The sequence below is a fragment of the Ptiloglossa arizonensis genome, chromosome 4 (assembly GCF_051014685.1).
Source record: "Ptiloglossa arizonensis isolate GNS036 chromosome 4, iyPtiAriz1_principal, whole genome shotgun sequence".
Taxonomy (NCBI): domain Eukaryota; kingdom Metazoa; phylum Arthropoda; class Insecta; order Hymenoptera; family Colletidae; genus Ptiloglossa; species Ptiloglossa arizonensis.
Genome location: NC_135051.1, coordinates 20,968,774 through 20,988,054, shown reverse-complemented (window position 1 = coordinate 20,988,054; position 19,281 = coordinate 20,968,774). Strand labels below are relative to the sequence as shown.

The following is a 19,281-nucleotide window of genomic DNA, read 5'->3' as shown; positions in this document are numbered from 1 at the left end:
GGATGCATGCAGCGCCACCTGCGTTTAAATTAGAAATACACGCGAATTTGCCACGGAGTTCGTATCGGATCTATTTTCGCGTTGAATCGACCGCTAAGAAGATTTGTTGTGTGGATACTTTTTTCTTAATTTTCGAGGACGAAGTTATCGAGAACCTCGAATTGAGAAGAGTGGGTGTACGATATAATAAGGTTAGAAGTGATAGTGGTTTTATTAGGCAAGTGGTATACAGGAACAAGGATAAATTAGTGTAAAGAAAATAAAGAAAAGGATAGAAATAAGGATATAGATTTTATAAAAGTCGATGTATATAATATTCTATAAAAGTAGGATTTTATAGAAGACGATTGAAGCAGTGCATTGAAGTTCAATCTCAATGTTCCGTCAAAGCGTTACACCCTAACCTCAATCTACAGCTGAAGCAATACATCGAAACCTAACCTCGATGTATACAGTTAGTCTCAACGTACGATTAAATCGTCGTAATGGAATCTAATCTCGGTATGCGATTGAAGATTATATCGAAACCTCGATATTTAATTAGGTGACATTCTTAGTTTTTATTTACCTAAAAGTCATTTCGGAGTCGAGTCAATTTCATTCGAATGGACTTTGCGTTTCTTTTATCGGTATTTTATTGGACGAAAATAAATCAAGATCAAGTTGTAACGAGTCTCCGAATACTTTGTATTATTCTTCGAAAGAATATCTGGGGGAAAAGATGGTACAATTGAATCGACCTTGAAATAATCTTCAAAAACGACAAAAATAAAGTTATCACTTTTATCGAATCCTCCGATGGAAAGGGGATTCGTACCTTCCAATAATGGATCAGCTGAAACTTATTCGCTCTTGAATGAACTAATCATTCTTCTGTGAATTGAAAGAGATAGAATTTATTCGCGAACTAATTCCGGTGGCGTTTACGGCGCTCGTATTTCAAACGGAACAATGTCGAAACACTGAATAATAGTTTTGCTTTGTTTGATACTCTCTTTGTCTTTGTCGGGCACGAATCACTGCGGCTTGTTCCAGTCCTCCTTTTTTATGTCAATAGTTTATCATAAAATTTCTCTCCGCGGACACGTGATCCTGTTACGAAATTTGTTCGATGTATTTCGCGTGACATCGAAACCGAGAAACAATAACTTTCGGGTTTATTCCCTCTTAGCGATGGTAGTTGAGCCAGATCAAAAAAAAAAAAAAAAAAAAAAATGTTTCTCTTAGATTACTTTTCACTTTTAATACCGTCAGAGGTCGAGTGAGATCTAAATGAATATTCTTTACTCTATTTTTCAGCCAAGATAAGAATAAAAGTTTAATAAGACCCTGGAAAAAATTTTAACCTATATAACCAATGGTCACAATCAAAGAATGAGATCACGAAAAGCTTTTTCCAAGTTACAACTTTGTAACGTCTGGTAATTTCACGAGCCCGAGAGAAAATAGAAGAAAAATTCATTCTGTTTAATTTCCAACCGTAGCAATATTAAAAAAACCTCGTGGAAAATTAAAAAATTCTCTACTTTATCCTTTATCATCCGCGTGGTAATTATGTAAAAATTTAACAGAATTAATCAGTGTCTTCACAAACCAGGCCAACGTAACCCTCATTTTTCAATAATTACCAACCAACGTTAATATTGTCAATTGTTCAAAAAAATATTGCACATTTCAGTTATCCTTGCTTCACTATGAATTTTAAACTGCCTGTCAAAACAAAGTATAAATATATATATATATACAATGTTTTAAACTCCTTCTCATACCAATCACTAAAACATCTATTCCTCCTTGCAGTTGTAATTTAAAATAAATCACTACTTCAAAATATTCAATCTAGTTTAGAAATAATTGCAAGTTACTAATACAAGTACTCTTAACCACACTAAATAATCGAACCAAAAACAATTATTTGCTCCATTTACAACCGCTAAATTAAAATATTTCAATCCTTAATTCTTCCCTGGACACTCTTCTAATTACACATTCCACAAGTAGTAACATTTCATAAATCTTCCACAATCCGCATAAAACACTACACATCCATCGAGTTTAGATTATTTCTCATCCCCCTAATAATTTACCGTATTAAAGTTCCGTAGCAATTTTTTTTAAAACGCCCTAATAATTGCAAATTGAGCAACCGAGTCGTAGTAAAAAAAGAAAAAAAAAAGAAAAAACGAAAAGGAGACCAAAATGAGCGAAGAAATTTTCAAGATCCCGAAAGCAGAGCTCCAATCGTATCCTCCCCGGCTGGTACAGGATTCAATTTGCAAGGGCTGCAAGATCGAACGAAAACCGACGAATCTTTCAGGGAATTGAAAAGTCAGCTACGAACACCGGGTCGGGAAAGTTCGCCGGATTCGGTCGAGAGTCTAATTATGGCGGTCGTTAGCGTTAGCGGGTTCAACGTTGATTCCCATCCACCCTCTAACTTTTGTCGCGGCCAAGTTTTTCGTCTCGCCGCGCCACCCCTTTCCGTGTATAACCGCATTATCCGCTGCATCTGAGGGTTTCGCTGTGGCGAGATTAACTCTTAAATGCGGCAGGCAATTTTCTAACCGACCTTCGTCGCCCGTGGATTCATCTCGGATCTTAACTGGTTAAGCACCCCCCTTGTTTATCAACTCTGTCTCCCCTTCCCCCACAAGGGTGGAAAAAATGAGCGTCGCGGAAGAAGGAAATTATTTTCTAACGTTGAACGACTGGTGGATAGAAAAAATCCTTTTCTCGACCTTCTCGATCCTTTTCTCTTTTTCTCCAGACTCAATGAGTGCGATGGATCAGAATAGAGGATGAGTAATTTTTATTCTTTGTCTCGTGGAGGTGTCCTTGGAAAATATTGTCGATGAAGTGTCGAACTTGTATCTTTAATGGCATAAATTCAAGTTTAGGTTGAGAACAGGAAATATATGGATGTGTCTTTTTTATTCTAAACGTGTATTTATGTTTTTGTACTTGTTAATTGATCGAGGTTAGGTTTAGAAGCTCTGTTGCCATTCGTCTTGTTGTGCAGTTACTTTTTCTGTATTTGTGCGATAGATATGTTAAATGAAAAATACATATAGGTTATCTCTTTGCTTTCTTTCTTCACTCGATATTGCTGTTTTTTATGTAAACAATTTTGGTACAATAAAAATGTATTACTGTTATTATTGTCTTCGTCATTATTATTAGTATTATTATTATCATAAATTCTCTTTAAAAAATTGCCAAGAGTCCGAATTCCTAACATCTGCCAAGACAGTGTTCCTCGAACTCTTCTGAACCATCTCGTTTGAGGTTAGCTTTTAAAACAATTCGTCAAACCGCACGAATTTCCTTTTCATTTCGCCACGACTGAACAAAAGTCGATAAATAAAATAAGAAATGCCAGTAGCGTAACCAGACCCTCCTGTAACCCAAGCCCTGCAAGTGAATTATATTTTATCGTCGGAAGTAAATCACATTTGAAGTGTAAAAATTGCGAAGTAGCGTACTTCGTGGTTATTGGCAACCTTGTATCGATACCCAGAGATCGATAACTACAATGTAAACCGTACGAGGACTAGACTGGTAGCGTATTACTTTCCAGTCGTGTCGGTTCGAAGACTAAATTCTCTACAATCGAGAATCTAACGTTACGTTCGGTTATCGGGGATCATTCGAACCACGTACGAAGCGTTACAAACGTATCATCGTGGAAATTTTCTCGAAAATTCGGTGAAACCGCCCGGTGACATCGGTCCGGCGCGGTGAACCACCATGAAACCCACGCGGCCCACTAGCGGCCATAGACTATACTTTCAGACAGGCTGACCTAAGGTGTAATAAATTCTCGAAACAGTCACTATTTTCTGGTATTTCTCTCAAAAGTTTTTCCTGTAATATGTACAGGAACATCGAGTCGTACTTCGAACAACTTGCATGAAATTACATTAAAAGTTACGATCAAAATGTTTAACGATTTCTTCGATGGCATTCACCCGGTGTTCTGCACTGTTTTTGATCAAATTGTTTCATTCGATGTCCTCGTCTCGTGTTCTGCGCTCTTTTCGATAAGAATTTTTCACTTACACGGTATATTTCATCAATTTGTACGCTTTGTGCAATTTTCTAACCGGTACAAGTTTGGTAAAGGAAAACTTTAAAACGGAAATAGTGCAACAGTAATTGGAAACAATTTGTACGTACCTCGCAAACGATGGTATTTTATAAGAATTTTTTGAAGTTAAATTCCAGGAAAATTGAAACTGAAATACACGACAAAGTCGAGTAAATGATATTTGATTATAATAAGGGGGAAATGTTGTAATTGCGATCTTACGTATTAAATTATACTTTTCGACACGATCGAAGTCACCGAATTGTAAATGTCGCGTGTTCTCTCGTTTATTTGTCCGAACGCGGCCAATTAATTAGATCCGTTTGACGGGGGGAGGGGGGGGGGGGGCAAAAAAGCTTCTTTCAATCCGCTGGAAATACGCAATTTTCTGTGTTTACCGTGAATTTATTTAACAAAATAACAAACCAATGTCGCTGTCAGAACACACGCATCCACGCTGTCAATTTCAATCCACGTTCGAGGTGGGAATTTGGTTGTATACTCATTAAACCAGTCATAAATTTCTCGTCGGACAAACGTTTAAATTGTCAACTTCTGTTTTCCTTTCTGGTCCGTGAAATCAACACTGAGACCCCGAACGTTTGGATGCGCGAAGGGACTCGAAAAATTGAAGTATCGAATCGAAATTGAAAAAGCTTTCGCGTCGCATAAACGGGGCAAATTTTGAAAAGCTTTTTCCGATAAATAGGATGTTTTCCATCATCGAGTGGGGAGGGGGATAGAGGGTAGGAGGTAACGAATTATTCGTCACAGCGAGCGAATTTCTATTTCATCGATACGTCGCAATCAAACGGCTAAAAATTGAAAGAATAGAAAAGGGAAATCCCCACCCTCCCGTCCCCAACCCCCCCACCCCTTTCGAGCCCGCGCGTTCCCCGACACAATGCCGCGATTATAATTTACTTCGACGAGGTCTTTGCAAACTTTCCGGATCGATGAAAAAAACTCGACTTCAATCCACCGAAATTCCCCTTCAATTAACTTTTGTCTTGCGGGCTAAGAAAGCTTTCGTGAAAACAGTTCAATTAAAAATTACCGCCCTCGAGCTGGAGAGATTGTCACGAACAATCGAGACAATTAATTCCGCGATTGATTCCAGCAGGCTGGTGTTTTAATTTCTCGATACTTTCCAACGGAAGCGATAATTGTATTGTGTACCTTTTCTTGCGTAAATATAAAACACGTTCGTACATTAAAGGCAATTTTTGAAGTTGAAATAGATCCGTGTACGTTCGATATTCAATTAACGTAAAAATTAGACTCACTTTAAAAGAAAAAGCTCGATTTGTATCTTTAGAAGTAATTCGCTTTACACGATTCCAACTTTCTTTCCTTTTATCTTCAACGAATCCCAATTTACATACTCGCGCAAATGCACGCTCCCTTTGTTACTTAATAAAGCACCGGCGATAGCACGTTCAAAATACACAATTGTTCAAATTACCTCGGCGTTGACCGTTGTCGGTATCCCCACTGTCAATACGCGCAACATTTTAAGTACACAATTACGCAACAAATACATAATTGCTTCGATTATTCTTGCATCGATCATCGTCAGTGCTCCATTACCATTAAATTACGCATTAAGTACATTGTTTTAAATCTACAATTGTTTCAACCGCGCGCCCTTTAACAGCCATCAATTATTTATTAAATAACTTCGATTCGAACGCGTCGTAATCGTGCAACGCGATCGAACACATTCTAAAGTGTGAAGTTCATTTCTCCAGAGCTGACTTCCTCCAATAACGGGGATGAACCATTCACATTTATCGTGGACCCCGGGTTTCACATTTATCGTGAATCTCTACTTTCACATTTATCGTGAACCTCAGTTTCACATTTATCGCGAACCTCGTTTTAATATTTATCGTGCACCTCGGTTTCACATTTATCGTGGACCTCGGTTTCACATTTATCGTGGACCTCGTTTTCACATTTATCGTGAACCTCGTTTTTACATTTATCGTAAACCTCAGTTTCACATTTATCTTGAACCTCGGTTTTACAATCACCGCGGGTCCCGGGTTTCACATTTATCGTGAATTTCTACTTTCACATTTATCGTAAACCTCAGTTTTACATTTATCGTAGACCTCAGTTTCACATTTATCGTGTACCTCGGTTTTACAATCACCGCGAACTCTGGTTTTCACATTTATCACGAATCTCTATTTTCACATTTATCGTGAACCTCGGTTTCACATATATCGCGATAGTACCGTAACTCGGAAACCAGAACTGGGCGCGATCGCGCGTAAAGGGAAAAGTTCTTCGAAATGCGAATTCCTGTAACATAGTTCAAGGTCATCGAAATCGATGACGCGGTCGAGCCTAATCTGAACGACCGTCCCTATTTTTTTTCGCAAATATCCGCCCACGGTTTCGCGTACTTTTTGCACACGCTTGGCGCCTCGCGTTCCCCCGAGCAGCGCCGTTACGTCGGTAGTTTCGCGCCCGAATTACGCAATTATTATACTTGCATGAGGCGGTGTGTCCCGAATGGAAAGTCACGCGAGGGATTCGAACAAAGATTCATAGAACCAACCGATGCGATGCTCGGAGTTTCGCGTAACGAATCGGTGCATGGTTCCGTTGCGTCTCCGTCGAGCGGCAAACTCGCACCATCTCCATAGAAATTCGGTGCGGAGCTTGAGGGAGGGAGGATGGGAAAGGAGGGTGGAAGTTCGACACGCACCGGCTCGAAATTACCGGATATCGTTAATCGTGATTTAACATTGAAAACGATCGTTGATAACTTTCCGCTCTGCGCGCGGAGCAACGGTAGAAATATTCGCGCGTTGTAGTTTCAAATAAATAACAGCGAAATAAACTCTCCACCTTTACCCCCACTGTCGACCCTCCCCCTCCACCGACACGACGAAAACCGATCTCCGTATTCAATGTTCCGTGGAAAACCGAAGCAACTGGCTGCACCCGTAAACGAGCCGTACACTCGCTGGAATATAATTTCGAACGCGAGTACGAATCTATTAGAATTAATTAATAAGTTATTTAAACACCAATAAAGGGGACTCCACCGAACCAATTAACTGCTGTTCGCGGGTAATCAGCAGTCCGGGGCGTCAGCTATTCCGTACGATATTAAAACGTTTGCCGAAATTTAATTTCTGGAATTAAATGAAAACTGCTGAACGTTGCAAATCGTCTTTGGGAGGAGATCGGTCCCTCGCCCTCGCTAGAGCGCGATTTAATGGCGCCGCGCAGCTTCCACGAAGTTATTATAAGAACGTTAGGCACAGCGATAAGTAGCATCGTTTTAACGTCTCAATCGAGAGATCACGATGGAACGTGAGTGCGATACTTTTCGAGGGACCCTCGTCAAGCCTAAATTTCTGTTTTTCTTTTTTGTGGTGATGTGCAAGTATGTTTTGTATACATTTTTTTTGTCTTTATACTTGTGGGTTAATTGTAACCCACAATTATTTTTTGTAACGTTTTATAATCCAAAAGGAGGGAAAATAAATTATGTAACAATACGAATAACCTCCAGTTAAACAACTGTAAGAGTATAATTTCCTCTTAAGGGTGCACCATCCAAAACATGTCAAAAACCATTTTTGATCAAAGTTCAAAGATATGTTACTAAAGAAAAATTTGTTACTCTTTTCCTACAAAATGAATCTCGTTGAAAATTGCATAACACAAAAGATTTCGAATAACTATAAATTCTACAAATTACACAAATATCTTTCTACCACTCTAACACAGAAATGTCGATTTCTGTTTAAAGAAGCTACCTACCCAAGAAATGTTTACACCACCTTGGATAAAAATTCAACACTTCACCCTGAAGGTGAACCCTTCTCCCAAACTCGTGCAATTCTTTTTTCAATCGTTAAAAGTGCCAGCACCTGGAACGTAGCAGTCTCGGTGAAAGGGTGTCCAAACACCCGGTGTTCGTGTCCCCCGTTTTTGTCCCCTCCCCGATCGTCGGGTTCCGTTTCTATAGACGTTTCCAGGAAGTCACCGGAAAACGGTTTCAAAGTGTCCGTAATGCCATCTCGATTTCTCCAAAGTCCCCGACGAAAGCTATCGCGACTCTTAAACAAAAATCCACGGAGGTAGGCTTATCGCGGCTTACCAAAGAATCTCGAAGGTTATCGCGATCCCCGCGCGAATCCCCCGAGCTTATCTCGCGAGCACTCAAAAACTCCCGAACGTAGCTCCCCATCCGCCAATCGAGTCGTTTTTCCGAAGACTCCGGCCAGAGAGGGTAGTCGTCGCGATCGTCCCGAGCGGGATCACTTCGGTTGGCCCGCTGTTGCGCTTAATTTCTGGAAAATTCTCGCCGCGTTAATTTACCTCTATCTTCGTGGGTAACGTACCGCGAAAGCCCTTTCAGATTATTACGTCGTAGCCCGGCGCCCGGGTCGAAGGGTGAAACGACAATCGCGGTTTGAAACAACGAGTCGCTACGCCCCGCTTCCAACTCGCATTCGTAAGATACCGCGCTATCACGTCTACCCATGTAGCGCTACCTACGTCCTCCATTGGATATCAGCGTATTTACGCGCGCGCATGCAGAGTTTCGCTTAAGTGTATCTCGCGAGTGCAGTGACATCTAATTTGGCCGTGAAACTTGCGTTTTCGGCTGAAATTATACTCTCGTTTCTGATAAGGGACCGTAACGAACGGGCTCCCTGTCCCGTACCCTCGATCCTCCGAGTACGTTTCTCGACCCTGGATCGCGGCGAGGCGAGTTATTAAAACGCGTCGCGTGGACGTACGGGGGACGACCGAACGAGAAAACGAGATTGTGGAAAGATTGATTGCGTTTGATCGCGATTGATGGAATTTTTGTAAAAATTTTGTCGAATTAGCAGGAACATATTAATGTGCAATGTACAGATGGCTGGTGAAATAAGAATATGAGATTGGGAAAAGTTCTTGACTCGATGTTTGATTGTGTTTGATCGCGATTGATGGAATTTCTGTAAAGATTTTGTTACATTAGCAGGAATATATTAATGTGCAATGCATAGAGGACTGGTGAAATAAGAATACGAAATTGGGAAAAGTTCTTCACTCGATGTTTGATTGCGTTTGATCGCGACTGATGAAATTTCTGTTGGTGAGAGTTTTGTCAAGTTAGCAGTAACAACTATTGAAAGGCGTTGTGCAAAGGAACGATGAAGTGACGAAAACGAGGTTGCACTTTGAAATGTTGTGCTCGGAGTTTGATTGGGTTTGATCACGATTGATTGAAAACGATGGAATTTCTATTGGTGAAAATTTTGTTAAATTAGCAAGACTATTAAAGTACGTGGTGCAGAGAATTGGTGAAGCAAAAAGACGAGATTGGAGAAAGTTCTCGTCCTGAAGTTTGATTGCGTTTGACTGTGATCGATGAAATTTCTGTTGGCACAGAGTTTTGTTAAATTAGATGGACTGTTAAGGTGCGTCGTGCAGAGAATTGATGAAACAAGAAAACGAGATTGCACCTTTGAATTTCGCACCTCGACGTTTGATTGCGTTTGATTGCAATCGATGGATTCTATCGTAGAAATTAAGAGTCCGGATTTTGGCAGCTGCCATTGGTAAAAATTTTGGAAAATTAACACGGCTATCAAAACAAATCGATGAAACAAGTACGTGAGGTTCCACTTGGAATTTTGCACGCGAAGTCTGATCGCGTTTGATTGCAATCGATAAATTCTGTAGAATTTGTACAGCCCCCGTGGATAGAAATTTAGGTAAATTAGCACGGCTAGAGGAATCCCACGAAAGGTTCGCGTCAAAGTGAATTGAGTCTAGTTCGTTAAAAGTACAACGACCTGGCTTCCAACTTCACTTCGGCCTGCTTCGAGCGGGAGGAAGTTACTATATTGTGCGATCCCAGAAAAAGATTCTTTATTGCATGAAATTACTCTAAGAAAATATTTTTCTTGAAAGGGAACACGAGAGTTTCGCAACTACCTTGGTTTACCTTTCGTGCGGTGCTCGAACGAAACAAAGAGAAATTCTTTCTACCGAGGGAGGGGATTAATTTACAAGTTTCCGCGCATAACTTTTATCAATCAAAGTTTACATAATGATTTCGAGGAAATTTTTCTAACCGATGGCTTAATTTAATCCATGGTACTGTGTCTGAACAATACCAAGCATTCGTAATCCTTCTTTGGAACAAGTACATAGAAAGTTTAATCGATGAATTTTCTTCCACTATTTTCATTTACTTTTCCCAGATAAATCACCCCTTCTTTCCTTCACCGTTCTCATACCATTCAACGTATACTTTTAACAATATTCCCCAAATCCCACTTCACTTAAACCCACCCTTATTTCCATCTACATCACTCGAATCAATACCTTGTAATCTCTTAAAATATGAAAAATAAATATTCATTCGTTACAAAAATTACAGAACCATCTCTCGTCACCCAGAACGATCAAACATCCCCGACAACATCGTCAAACAAACGCCTACCATAGAAGGTTCGTTACTCCTCGTCGATTACCGATCGATGACATTCGTAACGATCACGAGTCCACGCACTGTCCCCCCACGTGAACACAGGGAGGAGGGGAAGGGACACCGACGCGAGGACGTCTAATTTAGCCTCGATCCTCAGCATTCTCCGCCCTGTGTAAGGATTTCCAGCGTCGCCCGCAACGCCGCGGCGTCGCGCACGAGTATTGTGCGGACGAAACGAGTATTGCGCTCTGCAAATGACAATTTGTTAGAGTTCTCGGAGGTTTCCAGTCGCCCCTCCCCCTTCCCTGCCCGTCTTCCACTACTTTCGCCGCGCGACCACCTTCTTCGCCGCCCGCTCGCCAGAGCGCGCTCCCACCCACCCGCCCGCCCGCCCCCTACCCCGCCCCTCGCCTAGCGGGTCGCTTCGTACGACCACCGCACCACCTCTCGTCCTGGAAATATTTCAGGAGCAGCCTCTACCCGGTTCTTGGCATCGTACGTTTCGCGAAAACCGTGGAGAGAGATGTGAAGCTGGTTGGAGCAACGAGAGGGGGGGAGCAAAGCTCGTAGGAGTATGGGGGGGAAGGGTCGGTGGTTGAACGCAAAGGCAGCAACACCAGCGCCACCCTCGTCTCTGGAATTGCGTTCTTTTGTCTCGTTTCTGCATGTAGAATCGCCGCGCGAAACCGAGCGGTATCGCGGCAAGGTGGTGGGGGGAGGACCGAACCCCCCACCACTAGCGTCTGAGCAGCTCGGGACAGATTATGGAGGGGAGGCCGAGTTAGACGCGAGCACGGCCAATATGATAAGGACGTATTTTAAGGTTCGATGAGCATCGAGTTCCTCCCTTGCTCTCCCCCCTCCCTCCTCTATTCGCCTTGTACCATCGATATACCGCATTCCTTCGCGGGTGCCTCTCAATATCGCCGAGTTCAATTGATCGTAACCCATTTTATATATTGGGGCGGTAAAAATGTCGCGTTTCAAACTCCCTCCTGTACCCCCCACCCCCACCCACCCCCGAGCGTTGCTTCGTTCACGATCGTGGCTCCTCCTTCACGGTCCTCTTCGGATCCTCGAGCTCTGAACCTCGACCCTCCACTGTTCCTTTCTTCTCGTCTTTTCTTCTGTTTCTTTGCTTCTTTTCTCAACCACCCCCTTCTCTCCCGCTACTCCAGGTTCCTCTCTGTTCTCGTGGGGGCCGGTCACGCTATCCTTTTCTCGCGAGAACGAACCACGCCGCTCGTTCGACGAACGTGGAAACCGTTTCGCGACCAACGAAGCCGAGCTTGAAATCTTTTCGAGTCCCCCGAACGATTTCACCCGAAGGAATCCAATAAACGCACTCCATTGTTGCCGTGGCACCCGCCGGCTAATTGCAGACCGCGCCACACCGTGACCGGGCGAACGGGCCGTGGAATTTCGATGGAAACCGATGACGTCTTTTGAGGTAAGAACGTCGATCGTTTCACCGAACGGCACTGATGAGAAATTACGACGGGGTCAAAGGAACTCGAAGATCCAGGCTACCCTACTAGGTTCGAACGTTTCCAGGGCTCGCGAGGTGCTCGACGTTCGGTACTGGCGGGTGACGTTCGTTTTCTCGCGAGTGCATCGTTGTTGCATCGTCGTTGCATCGTCGTTGCATCGTCCCGCGAGCCTAGCGCGTGGAAACGGTTGAACGACGACCGTACGAGCGACGTTGACTTTGATCCGCGCGATACGGTTAGCGTTATCACCGCTTCGGAATTGTTGACTGACAACAGTCCTACGCGTCAGCCTCCGCTCGGAGCACGCTCAAGCGCGGTGAGTTTCTTTGTGGATTCTCGCTTAGGTTGTCTGTCATTCCGAACTCGAGTCTTTTTTTGCTTTTTTTTTTTTACGTAATGTTGTACATTGTTTCTTTTTTTCTTTTTGTGTGTTTGTGTGTGTGTGCTAGTGGTGTTCCAACGGGTAGAGAGATAAGCTTCGTCGACGAGAAAAGTAACGAGGCGTTTGGCAACTGAGTTTGAGATTTCAAAGAGACGTCCCCTGTTTCTCGTACGGTAATTTACACAGGGTGTCTAAATGAGATCGTTTGTATGTTTGGGTGTATTGAAGGAATAAAGTGGCACCGTTTCAACGGCTGGGCGTAACTACGGGAAGAATATTATTGTTTAAAAGAGAAATGGTCTTGAAATCTCGCGGAGAACGATCTCGTGGAAAAGTTGTTTCCGTAATTAGACTTTGAAGCCGCGTGACTTTGTTCTGCGAGTATTTTCATACATATTTACATGTTTCTCTTATTTTTTGCTGCGTGAACCAACTCCCGAGGACAAGGTTGTATCGTTTTAAAGGCAACGCGTAACCGCGGGAAGAATTTTGTGGTGTTCAAAAAAAAAAAAAACAAAGAGAAAAACGACCTTGAAATCTTGCGAAAGAATGACTTTGAGAAGTAAACTGGAGCATTCACGTGTAGCTGGAACACCCTGTGTAGCTTATAATGTCGTGTCAAGATCGAGGTAAAGTGTATCGCACGGTTGCAAATCGTCAAAAGTTTCTAAATAATTATTTTGGATATCCATGATTCAAGATAGAAAGAAGATACTCGAAAAGTAATTTCAAAAAAGTTTCAGGTGTATCACGCCATGCCGAAGATAACAACAATTAACAATAATCGAAATCAAGAACCATTTCGATGAATAAATTTATTAAAAAAGAGATCACTTTGATCAAGTGATACTTGACTCAAGTGTACCCCACGAAAAGACATAAATGACCTTTCTCTTGGAATACTATGTATCATAGTCGGATAGAAATCAATCTAATCGTCGAAGAACTATCCTAAAGTATCTCCAACTCCATTTTCGTTCCCTATAACTGGAAAGAAACACACGTTGAAAAATTTCTTCTCAACCTCCTGCAAACAGACCACTGTTACAGAATAGATCGAGAGCCTCGATTGTTCGACGCTTTCAAATTTTAATCACCTTCGATCTAGCGACGAAAAACATCAAAGAGTGACCTCAGCCGCGCGATTGATCGCCGAAATCGCAGCCGAAAGAAAAATGTCAGTTTCCTCGATCGAGGAAGATATTTCCAACGATGGGTGTTCGAACGACGACTTCGATCGCCGGCGAAATTGCAGCAGAAGTACGTGGCCGAAAAAAAATCCCATCAGCGGCTCTTCGTCGCGTTAAACTTCGCCTGGCGTCCCCGTAAATTCCATCCAGCCCCATTTCTCCCCCGTTCATCCACAAAAGAGTCTTATCGATACCGCTATTCGTTCTATACTCCCCGTTTCGTTAATGCCGCGCGCTCAAAGAGAGTTGGATGGCCTAAAATGTTCCGCTGCCAGAGCCACCCCACCCTACCAACCCCCCACCATCACCATAGGGTGAATGCATTCCATTAAACGAAAGCCAATGAAAAATTCAGTCCGTAAACAAGAGACGAACAGGAGCAGAAAAAGCTTTCTCAAATAAAAAGGATCCCCGAACGAACGATTCCTTTTCCATTGAGAATCGTCTAAGAACCATCTAAGAACGGAATCCAGCGTGAAAACGCGCGGAGGCGTGGCGATTTCAGCGAGAGGAATTCAATAAACGCATCCAGTAGTTGCAGCAATCTCCCCTCTGGAGCTAATTACAAGAGAACAGGGTGCATCGAAGCCTCGAAGGATCGATTCGTATTCAGTCGAATTGGTATGATCGATGCGATCGTACTGTACTACTCCTCGTTGAAACGAGGAGATACCGATTCAAACATCAAACCGGGTATGTTCCAGAGCCGCGTGTACTCGTCTCGATGAATCGCTCCTTTGTCGAGCGCGTCTTCAACTGGTTCGAGGAATCGAGTTACGCGATTAAAGAAACTACACGCTGAGAGCTCGAGCGAAGGTTAGTTAGCGAAGCTACCGCGAGGTTAGTTACAAGTCCACGAGGTTATAAAAATTATAGCGATTGTACTCGATGTTGCAATTTTACGGAGGTGAGGATTCACCGATATTGGTGGAACTTCTAGCTCGGATTCGTGATCATTATCAGTCGGCAGTGTTTCTTCGATTCGGGTATAGTCGCTTTGAAGTACGCGTGAACGATAGGAAAGAAAGTTTATCGTACAAGGGGAACATCGTTTCGAAGAATGTTTATACACGTGGAAAGAAAATTGATTATATATAGGGAGTATCGTTTTGTGGATAATATATAGATATTTGGAAATAAAATTAATCGTATCGGGAGACCATCGTTTCGAAGAATGTTTATACACGTGGAAAGAAAACTCATTATATATAGGGAGCATGGTTTTGTGGATAATATATAGATATTTGGAAATAAAATTAATCGTATCGAGAGACCATCGTTTCGAAGAATATATACACGTGGAAGGGGAATTAAGTCGCTTTGAAGTACACGCGAACGATACGAAAGAAAGTTAATTCTACAAGAGGACCATCGTTTCGAAGAATGTTTATACACGTGGAAAGAAAATTAATTATATATATAGAGCATCGTTTTGTGGATAATACATAGATATTTGGAAATAAAATTAATCGTAACGTGAGACCATCGTTTTGTAGAATATATACATGTGGAAGGGGAATTAAGTCGCTTTGAAGTACACGTGAAGGATACGAAAGAAAGTTAATCGTACAAGGGGACCATCGTTTTGAAGAATATTTATACACGTGGAAAGAAAATTAATTATATATATATAGAGCATCGTTTTGGGGATAATACATAGATATTTGGAAATAAAATTAATCGTATCGAGAGACCATCGTTTTGTAGAATATATACAATATTTGGAAACGAAATTAATCGTTTCGAAGAATATATACACGCCGGAGGGGAATTAAGTCGCTTTGAAGTATACGTGAACGATACGAAAGAAAGTTAATCGTACAAGGGGACCATCGTTTCGAAGAATGTTTATACACGTGGAAAGAAAATTAATTATATATATATAGCATCGTTTTGTGGATAATACATAGATATTTGGAAATAAAATTAATCGTATCGAGAGACCATCGTTTTGTAGAATATATATACAATATTTGGAAACAAAATTAATCGTATCGAGGGACCATCGTTTCGAAGAATATATACACGCGGGAGGGGAATTAATCGTGTTCTAGTTACTGGAAGCACACGAACGAGGGGAGAAAAATTTCCCTAAACTTGCCTCGCTTATTGATCATTTCGCAAACTCTCTTAGCATTGTACGAAACACTACTCTAGACTTTCACGATCGAATACTACCACTATTATTACTATGCATACTAAAATTATTATTATTACCATTGATTATTAATTCGAGTATATAATAATAAACGTGTTTAACCTCGTATTGTTGCCAGTATCTTTTAATAAAAGCAAAGTTACGTAAAATTAAGCAAATCTTGTTTATTCCCTCCTTCGTATTTCTCAAAATATTTACAACATCTGATCGATCACGTTTCGATGAGCTGACAAATAAAAATATTTTCTTGTGAATGCATTTGGAAATGAAAAGCTAACCAGAAATTATCACGTAAAATAAAAGCGTAACTGAAACAGCATGCAAATAATATCGACGCGTTGGTATACATTCCCTTGCACGAACTTATGGAATCTAATTACGCGGTAGAAACATAATAACAATAATAATGAAGTTCCATCGAATAATGCAAGTATTTACACCGCGTTCAAAATTACATTCAACGATTAATCGGTTCGCACACTAAACGGTCTGGAATCAATTATTTATCGTTACCAAAGATATCAAGGTTACACGTATACTTAATCATCCTTCGTTCCTCGTTACTTCTTCCCTTTTTTTTCATCATTATCATCACGTCGGGTATCACGTTTCGATCAGTGCAACGATAAAATTCCCCCCAAGAAAAGAATTACAAAACCCAATCGAAGATAAACCAACCCAACCGAACGAGATAAATACAATTCAGGGACCCGGTCCAGAATGCGCATTCGTGGAACGTTAGGTTGAAAATTGACACAGATGTCGTTACTCGAGGATAAAAGAACGCTATATACAGCAAAGACGTTCCCGTGGAAACGGACACGGAGTAATGTTTAACGATATCTACGCCCGACCGGACAACGCGCGACAAAAGACTTCTTGGCATCGAGGGAACACAGCTTTTCGTCTCGTCTATCCGTATCTCCATGGTAGCCTTTGCTACGTTTAAGTTACCCAGCGTCGTTTCCGGGCGTTCAATGCGCGGGAACACGGGGATCGTATCGTTAAACTCGCGGGCAGAAAACGAGGAGAAAGAAACCGAGAGCGTTGGTGGGTCGATTGAAAAACTTTCCTGCTCGATAAGTTTAACGGGAACGTGTTTAGCCGAGGAGTTCGATCTTGATCGTTACGTGTCTCTGCTACGAACTCGCGACTGTTTCGGTATTTATTCTGGAGGCTTTTATCCGGAGGACGTTGAAACGATTTCGGTAAGGGGAGCTAGGGGGGAAGATTGGCGAGTTTAATTCGCAAACTGGAACAGAAACAACGAGACATCGCCAATAGAAACAGGGGTAGACCGCATGATGGGTAACGATTGGGTGCAGTTCAACCTGCACTCGATATTAGAGGATAAATCTCGCACAGTGCTCGAACGATCAACGAATTGTATTATCGAGGCCTATTTCTCCAGCGTGTTCTTCGTTTCTTCTTTTGTGGAATGAAATTTTCTAGGGGATTTGGTCATCTTTCTTCGATGATGTATACCCTTGTGACGGTGTTCCAGAATAGTGTGCAGTTGATATCGATGGAAAATAAATTTGCTAGTTTGCTAAGATCGAGTATTGTTGATTTAGGTACGATTGCACTTGGGAGGACTCGATATTGGAGAATAAAGTTTGCTAAGATCGAATATAGCTGATTAACGTACGATTGTACTTATGAGAAGTTGATATTGGAAAATTAATTTTGCTAAGATTGAATATAGTTAATCAGGGTAGGATTGCACTTGTGAGAAAATTTTTCCTTTTATTTCTATTTTTGTATCTTTCTCGAAGAGAGTAAATGTTTAGTATTTAGTATCGTGTACTATGCGAAGTATCGTATATAGATATTTTGTTGTCGGTGGTTGTAACAGTTTTTAAAACTTTTTACAATTTTTACAATTATAATTTTTATAATTCGTTGTTACTCTACCACCAATACTGATATTATCACGAATAAATATAACCAGTAACCTAAGTATTATATAATGAGTGATATATAATATAATAACTCTTTACATAGAAATGTAAAGTATAGAAATTCTATTTTTTTTCGTTTTCGACCACAATAATTCGAATAACTTTTATTCGTCCAATGTGAAATATAATTTGATCGTGTAATTCGGATTGTCATTGTTAGTACACCGTTTGAAATTTCTATTCAGATAAGAATATTGTCCATCTTTGATAGAAAATCTCAGTCGAAGAATCTTCGAGGAAGATTGACTGGATTGTTGTTATTTAATCCCGGGGTTACGATTGAATTTAATATCCAACAAATTTGCTGATGTACGCTGCTTGCTAGAGTTGGTAATTTGCCATTAGCGTGCTGAGATTATGGTAAACGGTATCGTTTGTAACGGATCAAAGAGCATTAGAGTTGAGTTTGAACGCCTTTGACTGAAATCTCTGTAGAATTCCAATGTTTGCGACGCTGGCTGAATCTCATAGTTGGATTTCGTGCGTCTGTATAGCTTTTGGTGGAACTTCATAAATGAACAACTGTTTTCTAATAACAGTCGGGAATGTTTAACGGAGCTGATGGATTTTATTTACCTGCCGTTTAAACTGGAAATACTTTCAGTTCACGTGATTCTTTTTCGGGTCATTCATCTATCTAAATGCATCTTCAAACGTATAATAGTTTCGCTCTGTGGTACCGTTTCGTTGTTTATCGAGGGGACATAACTTCAAGGTAGAATTCAGCTCGCTGAAATAATGAAAAAAGTTCACAGAAATGTGAGCACTGTTTCGCCCCGGTTTCGAGTTATGCGCGTTTTTGTTTCGCTAATTTCCAGTACAAAGCTAACGTGCATAATTGGTTTGATAAAGCTATTTTTAATCGGCATTTAGCACCTACCCTTGGCTATTTCCAAGTAACAACAACCAAGAAATAAATATCAAACTTAAACGTTGATTACATTCTAAACTTATTTATAATTTTCTGCAATCAGTTTTCAAGTGACCAAAGTATCTTTATATTTTATTTTTTATAATTGAATTTCATCGTCGTTAACACTCATTGAAATATCGTAATGTTTCACGAAATTAATTTGTTGGTAAATAACGAAATGAAAAAAAAAATATACATAAACAGCGTTAATAAATTCGCAACTCTGTAATGGAGGCCTCACTTTGAGGTATTTGTCGGAAAACGCTGCAATTCCTGTAAATTTCCAACAAGGTCGCTCAGGATCCACGTTTCTACGAACTTTTTTAATTATTTTGGTATATAAGGCTTTCCGTGGATATCAGTTTTTTTTTTTTTTTTTTTCTCCAGAGTGTAAATTCATTTCTAACCGTCGCTCGATGTTCTCGATTGATGTCGACATTTAATTACAAAACTATTTGTCGCTAAAAACTACGAAACACTGGGTCCAAAAAATTGTGACTAGTAGGTCGCTTCTCGTCGATTTTATGATCTGTGAAATAGCTTCACGTCGTATTGATGGGAGATGACGATAGTTGGGGACGATGTGCGTGCCGGGATCGAGAATTCCTTGTCCTGGGCACTCAACATACTCGAATAAATC

At 41.0% G+C, this 19,281-nt stretch overlaps 1 protein-coding gene across 3 annotated transcripts in view; it reads right to left on the bottom strand.

Annotated features, from left to right (window-relative positions):
• The window catches only part of LOC143145813 (nephrin), a 586,636-nt gene that overhangs the window by 550,833 nt on the left and 16,522 nt on the right, over positions 1–19,281 (bottom strand). The gene's annotated exons all lie outside the window — the stretch shown is intronic.